We start from the raw sequence: 10534 nt of genomic DNA, 5'->3' as shown, positions 1-10534 counted from the left end.
GTACATGTAATTTTACCATAATTGAAACCATTTTTGGCCAAAAAAATGCTAACCTCTGACAGAAAAAAACAACAATTGCCAGTTTATAAATTACACTTATCTAAAACGAAGGCAGTTTAACAACATGGAGATTATGATATTCAGTCAATTATTAAAATCATATTTATGTTGTTTCAAGCTTTCTTCTCAGTCCATCTGAAGATAGTTCTCTGACAGAACATCAACGTGAGCGTCGAGCGAGCTGATACAGACTGAGTCCCCTTCAGTTATTCAATCAACATAACGAGGACTGGTGGACTTTTTCACCCGGGGTTTTGACTTTCAGGCTGTATACTGCAACAAAACAATAACAAATCCGTCAGTAGACCACAACAGCATTCACAGCACGCAAAGCTGGTGAAATGAACACCTCTCTGAAACTTTTAAACCCAAACAGAACACCAGACCCCCCACGAGCGGAGGATTTATCGCACGAAGTTGCATTCTTGACAAACTCCGGAATGTATGCATTTTTTGACTTTGTCTTTTTGACCTCATTGTTTCTTCTCTACGAGCAGCAGCAGCAGACTGAGCGGGCGCTGTCCGTGGTGCTGAAGCGGAGCGGACAGAAGGCTCTCCTCATCACTCTGCAGGGGGGAGGGGGGGGGGGGAGGCTTCAGCACCGCGGACAGCTCCACACAGCCGGGCTGCAGGGTAACACGTCCGACTCCTCAGCACGAGTACCCTATCCGCAACGGAGGGAGAAGCTCTGAACATATAGGACAGTATGCATAATTTACTTCATAATGTAAAATGACGTACCATGATGTATAATGGATGAATGACGTCATGCTGCTGTTATTCGCAGCATTGGAAGAAAATGATCTCTCCTTGTGTTTTGGATTCTACCCTATTTGTACATTGTCTCACTGGCTGTCGTTAAGTAATAAACATTAAAAAAAATGAGGCAATTTTCTTAAAGCTATGACCTTGAGTAAAATGAGAAAAATTTGAATCCTGCATTCCGTATTTGTGGAGTATCATTAATATATTCTTTATGCAAAATGGTATCATTCTAAGTATCATATTATAGACATCCCATTTCATTACTAGTATTCTGCTGTCAAATATAAATTATCCTAAATTTACAAACATCCTATAGGAGTGTCACAAATGGCTCTCAACTAAAAGCTTGCACATGAACCTTGCTAATTTCTAAAAATCACATTGATATCATTTCTGAACATTGTTTACTGACAAAACAGAAACGTAGGAGGACCGGATACAAACTGAGTCACCTTCACATATTCAAAACGACTGAGGGAAGTATCCGATTGAGACACAGCATCACTTTTTTACTCCGACATGGTTTGTAGTTATTTTGATACGACCATGAGGTTAGTATGGAACATACTGGATACTTCCATGCAACATTTTCAGCAACAACACATTCTTTTAAAGCAGTCCTAATTCCGCTCATTATCTGGTGTATATCAGTATGTAGTGTCTCTACTTTAAAGAGTCCTCTCCTGCTGATGTTCAGGTGTATATCAGTATGTAGTGTCTGTACTTTAAAGAGTCCTCTCCTGCTGATGTTCAGGTGTATATCAGTATGTAGTGTCTCTTCTTTAAAGAGTCCTCTCCTGCTGACGTTCAGGTGTATATCAGTATGTAGTGTCTCTACTTTAAAGAGTCCTCTCCTGCTGACGTTCAGGTGTATATCAGTATGTAGTGTCTCTACTTTAAAGAGTCCTCTCCTGCTGATGTTCAGGTGTATATAACGTATGTAGTGTCTCTACTTTAAAGAGTCCTCTCCTGCTGATGTTCAGGTGTATATCAGTATGTAGTGTCTCTACTTTAAAGAGTCCTCTCCTGCTGATGTTCAGGTGTATATCAGTATGTAGTGTCTGTACTTTAAAGAGTCCTCTCCTGCTGATGTTCAGGTGTATATCAGTATGTAGTGTCTCTACTTTAAAGAGTCCTCTCCTGCTGATGTTCAGGTGTATATCAGTATGTAGTGTCTCTACTTTAAAGAGTCCTCTCCTGCTGATGTTCAGGTGTATATCAGTATGTAGAGTCTCTACTTTAAAGAGTCCTCTCCTGCTGATGTTCAGGTGTATATCAGTATGTAGTGTCTCTACTTTAAAGAGTCCTCTCCTGCTGATGTGCAGGTGTATATCAGTATTTGGTGTCTCTACTTTAAAGAGTCCTCTCCTGCTGATGTTCAGGTGTATATCAGTATGTAGAGTCTCTACTTTAAAGAGTCCTCTCCTGCTGATGTTCAGGTGTATATCAGTATGTAGTGTCTCTACTTTAAAGAGTCCTCTCCTGCTGATGTTCAGGTGTATATCAGTATGTAGTGTCTCTACTTTAAAGAGTCCTCTCCTGCTGATGTTCAGGTGTATATCAGTATGTAGCGTCTCTACTTTAAAGAGTCCTCTCCTGCTGATGTTCAGTGTACAGTAGTGTCTCTCCTGGGACATGTCTCCATGCTTTAATATTCAAAAAGCTCTTTATGTTTCTCATACTGCCTGTGCTGCAGCACCTCTTTTCACCCTCTGTCTGAAACCAGAGCCCAGTCTGCTCTGATTGGTTAGCTGGTCAGCTCTGTTGTGATTGGTGAACCGCTGAGAGATGCCCCGCTTCTTAGCCTATCAAGCACAATGTGTTGGAGCGCTAGCCAATAATAGCGAGTGTTAGATAGTGATGTCATTATGTTACAGAAGTAAACAAAGGTGTAGAAAAAGGCTCTAGGCATTTAATATGTTGACTTCTCCGTTTCAGGTTAGTAACCGGACCTACGTCACACTGAGTGCGACGCGCATTGTTTACGTTTTATTCCGGCCCGCTCTGGTAGTAGCAGACGTCTTCCTGTGTTGCTGTAAGAAACCCTGTTTGTTGAAGTGTGCGTCCATGCAAGAAAGTGAGTTGTTTAATATGACGTTATTCCCTGTTATATGAATGGAATATGTTGGTGACGTGTACTATTCGTTATAATTTAGTTATATACTTGCCTATAGTACTTGTTGGTATATGGTTATGTATGTATATAATATTGTACATTCGCCGTGATGCCGTGAGTTTAGCCTGCTATGCTAATATGTTAACATAGTTATGTATTGCATTGTTGATTCCTTTTATTTTCCTTTTGTGTGTAGGCCTATCATGTACGGTGTCCTTGAGTGCTGAGAAAGGCGCCTTCAAATAAAACGTATTATTGTTATTATTATTATTATTATGTGCGTGCGGGTTACAACGTATTTGTACTTATTATTTTCATATTCTCTTTAGTTTCAGACCACAAACACACACACACACACACACACACACACACACACACACACACACACACACACACACACACACACACAAACATATACAAACCCCCTGTACGTCTGTGGCCCATTGGTGTCTTAAATACACATCAATACAAGTGGTTAAATCATCCTGTCGCCGTCCCCTTGCCTTCTCCAACGTACACCTCATACCTTGAACATCCTGGCCGTGAAGCAGTGTTCTGGCCGACACTCCAGAGTGTGTGCGATGACAAAACTTGAATAGCCCCTTTACTGTCCTACATATCCACTAACCCTCACCCACAAAAGGTATTTCAGGCAGGGGGGGAGTGTGTAATGTCTATATAACAGAATACAGGTAAGGGAACACACACAACATGAGCATAATAGGGCTTCTTTAAAGCCATGACAAATGTGTTTTGTACTTTTAAAAACAAGTAACCTAACGATCACTTTCTCTAACCGTGGGTGAGACAACTGTTCTGCTTTCACCTTTTTCTTTTTTTTTGTAACTGGAGATGACTGACGGGTCGGACATGGCTGTTTGTTCTCGTAAGCAGTCACATGCTCACACACACGGACACATGTACTGTCCTTGACAGACGCCACTCACCAGCACACACACACACTTTCACAAACACAGACCTAAGCACAAACCTTCACAGAGATGGACTATGAATTAGCACATGTAAACACACACACACACACACACACACACACACACACACACACACACACACACACACACACACACACACACACATAAACACACACATCCACGCAATCAGTTAATTAAGTTAACATGCTGACTAAGGTGTTGCGGCGCTCTTTTCAGTATGAGAGTGGAAGAGGAGGGGACATGTGCACACAAGGTACAGACATGCAAAGTACACACATGGACAGGATGAGGCAAAGTCAACCCGGAGAGACCCATGTTTGTTTTGACATTGCACCAATACACAGGGAGAGTGTGTGTGTCGGGAGGAGTTAATGGAGATAAATGGAGAGGAGAGGAACATGGTAAGTGGACTCATGTTTATACTTCTCTCTGGTGTTACGACCACTCGAGACGCTTTTATACTACAACATTTACCCATTCACAAACATATTCATACGGGGATGGCAGGGCTGCCAATATGAGGTAGCAAACTCCTTATCATCTATTCACACACACTCACACACCACTGGCTCTGCTTTAAGAAGCAATTTAGGGTTCAGTGTCTGGACCAAGGACACTGCATTATTCTCCCATTCTCCCTAATAGTGAGGAGAAAAACTGAAGTGAGGAGAAAAAATTCAGTGAAAGAAAAGTGAGAGGTAATGAGCTGATATTCCTTTCCTAAACCTAGACAATCTCACCCCACTGGCCTAAACCTAACCAAGCTTAGGTAACACGTACTAGCCAATCAATAGGGTGGGTTATGACTTTGTAAGTAATAATTTCCAAGGCAATGGGCCATGGGATCTATAGGCGTTTATTTTCAGGATCACAGGACATTAGACAAATCGGCTTCTACTCAACGGGACATTTTCTGGACTATTTGGGTTTCTGAAAAACGGGCAATCCGGCCACCAACCAGTAAAGTTGATATAAATTCTTCAGTAATCGGGAAAAACTTGCCTCTCAAACTCTACTTTCGTCATGTCCTCCTCCCGCATGAGCCTATTCCTGCCCCCCGATGTAACAGCAACAGCAGTAGCAGCAGACATCTTGTGCTTTTTTCAGAGTTAAGAGGAATAAGAGTGATGTTAAGCTAACGGCTAACCTCGGAGAAAGGCCGCTCACGTGTTGAAGAAGTAAAAAAAGAGAAATGGACGTTGACTTCCTAATACTTGAATTTAAAGACTTTCCTCTAGGCGTTCTTCAGATGTTCACGACCTGACGGAGGTTCTAACATTCAATCCACATTTTTTGTCTCCTCATCCGACGTTTAAGTCACATGCTCAATTCAAGTGGAAATGTATTGACTGAGACAAAAACGAAATCTGACAAAGTGTCCTTTCTCAATGTTTGTGCAATAGGGTGATCCTTTCTTTAACTCGCAGAAACAGGTGGATGTTGACTGCAGATGTGTCACACGAGAACCTGAAGCTTGACAGGTGTAGCAACAGCACAGGGGTCGCTGTGCTGAGCTACGCTAACTACGTCCTGTCTCCTGCTCTGTGGTTAACATGACAGTGGTATACATCCACTGAGCCCTCTGAATAAGAATACTGGTATATTATTTCCCAAAATGAAGGACAGCGCGTTCCTTTTCCATCAGTGACGGAGGGAACATCAAGGGCGTGCAACTGCATTGTTGCTACAGAAAGGGAGAGAGACCCTGATGACACTCATTCTCTCTCTCTATTTCACACACGCACACACACTTTCTCTGTGCAGTGCAGTTTCTTCATCTGTAGTTGGATCTGTGAAGCTGCAGTGTGGTGCACGGTGCCATCTAAGGGCCAAAAGAGAGAACTGCAGGAGCCCAAACCACTGCAGTCTCCCTCCTCCTCCTCCTCCTCCTCCTCCTCCCCCCTCCCCGTCCTCCTCCCGTTCTGTCTCCTGTTCTCCCTCCAGCTCTCCTCATGCCCCCCCTGACCTCCTTGCTTCCTTCCTTCTCCCCTCACACTTGTTTCCCAACGTTTCAGTTGAAGATGATCATCTAGGATGTACCATGCAGGGTGATCATGTAAGGAGGATACGAGGAGTAAGGAGAAAATAATAATAATAATAATAATAATAATAATAATAATAATAATAATAATAATAATAAGATAAAGATGTAACAGTTTACGGGACACGAGGTAGAAGGACTGATGATAAAAATGAAATACAATAAAATAAATTATGATCCCTCTTGGAAAAATATAAGCCATAAGACAAAATGAATGGATACAATCAAATATAAAAATCTGTAACATACAAATAAAAATAAAAACCTAATTATCATTTTGATAAAGGTTTAACGATTAAAAGACCAACTTAAAAGGAAACGTTACTTATACATTTGTTAGATAAATAATATAAGTGAAAACCTATAAAAAAATAATAAAGACTAAAAGAACATTTAAAAGGGTGGTGCTGCTAATAAAAAGCTCATCTGAAAAGCTTTAGCTGTCGTAAATGTCCACTGAGTTGGCCTCTGACATTTCCACAGTTTGAGGAAGAGAAGAGATGTTTGGGTTTAACATTTTAAAAGTTACTTTCAAAACCTTATAAACATGTGTTAATGCTTATAGACATCATTTTGATATCTTGATGATTGAGAAGAATTAGACTAATGTCGGCAGTTGTGAGGGTGCTTGTTTATCCCATGATTCACATGGCCTCTACATGTAATGACGGAAAAGGGATTTCATTAGAAAGACTACTTTGTTGTTGTTATTATTGGCATGTTCAATAAACAATCAATTAACTACTGAATCTGAGCCAGAGACACTAATTCAGCACTAAAACATTTTAAGATAAGATCCCAAATTGAGACATTTTTTTGTTACAGCAGCATGTTAAAACAAAGGCGCTGCACATCATTTAAAAAATAAAAGAGTAGACAATTGACATCTCTGGAGGAGCCAGGAAGGTCAGAGTTGGGATTTCTGATGTATGATTTATTGTTTTGGCATTGTTCTTTGTTTATCATATCATAACTTATTATTTCTGCATCAATTATGGGCGTGATCAGTTGGGTCACATGGGTATGCGCAACACTCATTCTGTTAATATAATCAGCTGTTCAGCTGTGTGAGGTGTGTGTGAAAGAGAGGGTCGCTGTATTTTTTGTTGACCGCAAACTTTCCCAACTTCATTATCTTTATTAAAGCAAGCTTGGTTCAACGCAATTTTGGATACCAAACTTAATTTTTGATAGTACGTCTGACAAAGGCAACCAGGCCTCAGCCTCTCAGCGACAAATGTCTGTAAAAGTAAAATATATACAAGTTGACCGGGAAAGATAAGAATATGTAGACTGTCTGAAGAATAAACACTATGAAGGGCCAAATACCGATAACAGCATTTAAAAGTAGGGTATTATTTACACTAAGTGTGCAAAGAATAACATGAATCAAATATGAATGTCCAGTATGGAGAAGTCCAGGTATAAGTTATAAGTTCTAAATGTTATTCTAATGTCTCAAAAGAAGTGGCAATTATGATTAATATTAAAAAATGCACCTGAAAGTGCTTTAAATTAAGATTTTATTTTGTAGTTTAATAACAGGAACTTATAAGTCCCTTTATTACAACCAAACACAGCAATCAGCTCTCCATCCGCCCTCACGTGTCTGCCAGATGGCCAGCTTTGCAGCACTGGGTACAAAGTTCAAACATTTGTGGACATAATTCTTTTTAGCAGTGTCCTTTAGGCCAAAAATAACTTAAACAAAGAACAACTTCATCACAAGACCCTGAAACCAGCTCTTTAAAGCTGAAACAGCTGAGGACACCCAGATCTGGATCAAGGTGTTTAGCTCTCCCCCTGTGTGCAACCCTCGGGAGGACGTCTGCTCTTCAATGATAAGCTTCTACAGACATTTCATGCTGCCCTTTCAGCAGAAATGGAGAAGTACTCAGGTCTTGTACTTGAGTAAAAGTAGAAGTACTCAGATCTTGTACTTGAGTAAAAGTAGAAGTACCAGAGTGTAGGAATACTCTGTCACAGTAAAAGTCCTGCATTCAAAATGTTCCTCCAGTAAAAGCAGAAAGTATTCTCATCTAAATGTACTTAAAGTAGTAGACAGTAAAAGTAGTCATTGTTGGACAAAGGTCCATGAAGTTCACTGGAGATTTTAACCTTACAAAACGATGCATGATGGAAGGAATGTATCTCTAGAAGACATCCTCTGGGGAGTTACGGGCACACAGCTGCACATTCACTCAGCTCAACGGTTTAAAGCAGGGGTGTCCAATCTTTTTTCACTGAGGGCCAAATACATAGAATATACAAAAGGGCTTGGCCCCTCACTAGAGATGAGGTATATTGCCTTATAAGTTAAGTTATAAGTTAGATAAATCAATCAAATGTAGGTCAATGACGCTTGAATATGATTTAAGAAAAGAAACAGTCTACACCAGACCTGGGCATCTCCCGGCCCAAGGGCCACATCCGGCCCACGGGGCGTCCCTGACCGGCCCGCGTGAGGTCAGTCAGAACATGAATGAAAAAATATTTATACCGTTCATGCTATAAAAGTGTGTTGCTCGTGGGTTTTTTTATTTACGTTTGCCGCATGTGCGTATTATACGTCCATGACGTGTGTGGGTGAACAGAGATAAGTGATGCTGGCCAGCTAGCCCTCAAAATGTCAGCTCATGCCAACAAAAAAAACAAGACATGGATTGCTAAATATTTTTTTACAGAAGTCAAAGGTAAAGCTGTGTGTTTAGTTTGTGGTACACAGGTCGCTGTGTTAAAGGATTACAATTTGAATCGCCACTACGTGACCAAACACGAGGATTGATACAAGAACTTGTCTGATGAAGAGCGCGCCAGGGAGTCGGATGCTTTGCTAGCTAAACTGCAAAACCAACAAGAACTTTCTACAAAACTTTGCACACCCAGAGATGCGGCTATCAGGCCACGTTAAGTCATATCCCACAAAATCGGCAGAAAAAGTAAGCCGTTTTCTGATGGAGAGTTTATTAAGGAGTGTTTGGTGGACTCTGCAGCACTAATATGCCTGGAGAAAAAGGGTGCATTTGGGGACGTGCCCCTCTCTCGGCGCACTGTAACGAGGAGGGTTGAGGACATACCGGGAAATCTGGAGATTCAGCTGAAGAACAGAGCGGTCAACTTTGACTATTTTTCTCTGGCTTTGGATGACAGCTGCGATGTATGTGACACTGCCCAGCTACTCGTCTTCTTACGTGGGATAACTGCACACTTCAAAATCACGGAGGAGCTGGCAGCCAGGCAGTCAATGAAAGGAACAACAACTGGGAGTGATTTGTTCACGGAGGTAAATGCATGTTTGGACAAATTGGGACTCAAATGGGAAAAGCTGGCTGGTGTGACAACGGATGGTTGTCCAAATCTGAGAGGGAAAAATGTTGGACTTCTGGAGAGAATGCAGAATAAAGTGACAGAAATGAACCCCGAGCAGAAATTGACATTTTTGCATTGTGTTACATTAGGTGTTGTTGATTTTGTAACTAAAATAGTTAACTTCATCAGGGCAAGAGCATTGAATCACTGACAGTTTGTTGCACTTTTGGAGGAAAATGAGACTGAACATCGTGACATAAGCTACCACACAGCTGTCAGGTGGCTCAGCCTGGGCAAAGTGCTGAAAAATGTCTGGGACCTGAGAGAGGAGATTAAGGAGTTCTGTGTAAAGAAAGAAAATGACGTCCCGCAGCTTTCACACGCAGACTGGCTGGTAGACCTTGGTTTTGCTGTTGATGTGACATCACTAATGAATGAACTAAATGTCAAACTGCAATGCAAGGGCCTTTTGTGCATGACATGTACGGCTTTCATGAGAAAGTTGCAGCTTCTCTCAAGCCAAATGAAGGACAGTATTCTCACCCACTTGCCAACACTGAAGGAAGCCGCACCATCAGCTGATCACCTCCACAGGTACTCATCCATGTTAGAAGCACTGCATGGTGAGTTTTCAAGGCGATTTCAAGACTTCAACACAGTTGAGACTGACATGCACATGGTTTCTTCTCCCTTCACCTGCAGTGTGGATAATGCACCCAGCGACGTTCAGATGGAACTCATTGACCTGCAGTCTGACACACTTCTGGCAGAGCACTTTAAGTCAGTCTCACTGCTGGATTTTTACTGTTCTCTCAAAGAGGAGAACTTTCCACACCTGAGGAGGCATGCTCAGAAGATTCTAGTCCTCTACTACCTACACATGTGAACAGATATTCTCAGTGATGAAATTCAACAAATCCAGATACAGATCCTCTATCACTGATGATCACCTCTCAGCTGCCCTTCGCATATCCACCTCAGACGTTCAGCCAGATTTCAATGCACTTGTTCAAGCCCAAGCCAGACTGAATTTCTCTCAATGAACAGTAAAATGAACAGAAAAAAATTAAAAGCATGTATTGCTTTTTGTATAAAGTTAATCAATTGCATATCTTTAACATACTGCAAAACACCTTTTCAGTGTTTGTGAAGATTAGCTAAATATAAAATGAAACACTGATGTAATGATTGTTTTTGTTTTTACTGTTTATTACTTCTATAGGAGTATTTTCCTATTTGACCTAAACCACAATTTCATATATTTATATAAATATTTACAGAATATCCTTA

General features: G+C 41.1%; 1 pseudogene; it reads left to right on the top strand.

The window, feature by feature from the left end:
* Positions 1 to 500: 500 nt before the first annotated feature.
* On the top strand, positions 501 to 10130 carry LOC134877979 (general transcription factor II-I repeat domain-containing protein 2A-like; annotated as a pseudogene).
* Positions 10131 to 10534: the final 404 nt, after the last annotated feature.

Source organism: Eleginops maclovinus, chromosome 16 (assembly GCF_036324505.1).
Source record: "Eleginops maclovinus isolate JMC-PN-2008 ecotype Puerto Natales chromosome 16, JC_Emac_rtc_rv5, whole genome shotgun sequence".
Taxonomy (NCBI): domain Eukaryota; kingdom Metazoa; phylum Chordata; class Actinopteri; order Perciformes; family Eleginopidae; genus Eleginops; species Eleginops maclovinus.
This window is presented reverse-complemented; position numbering and strand designations above follow the sequence as displayed.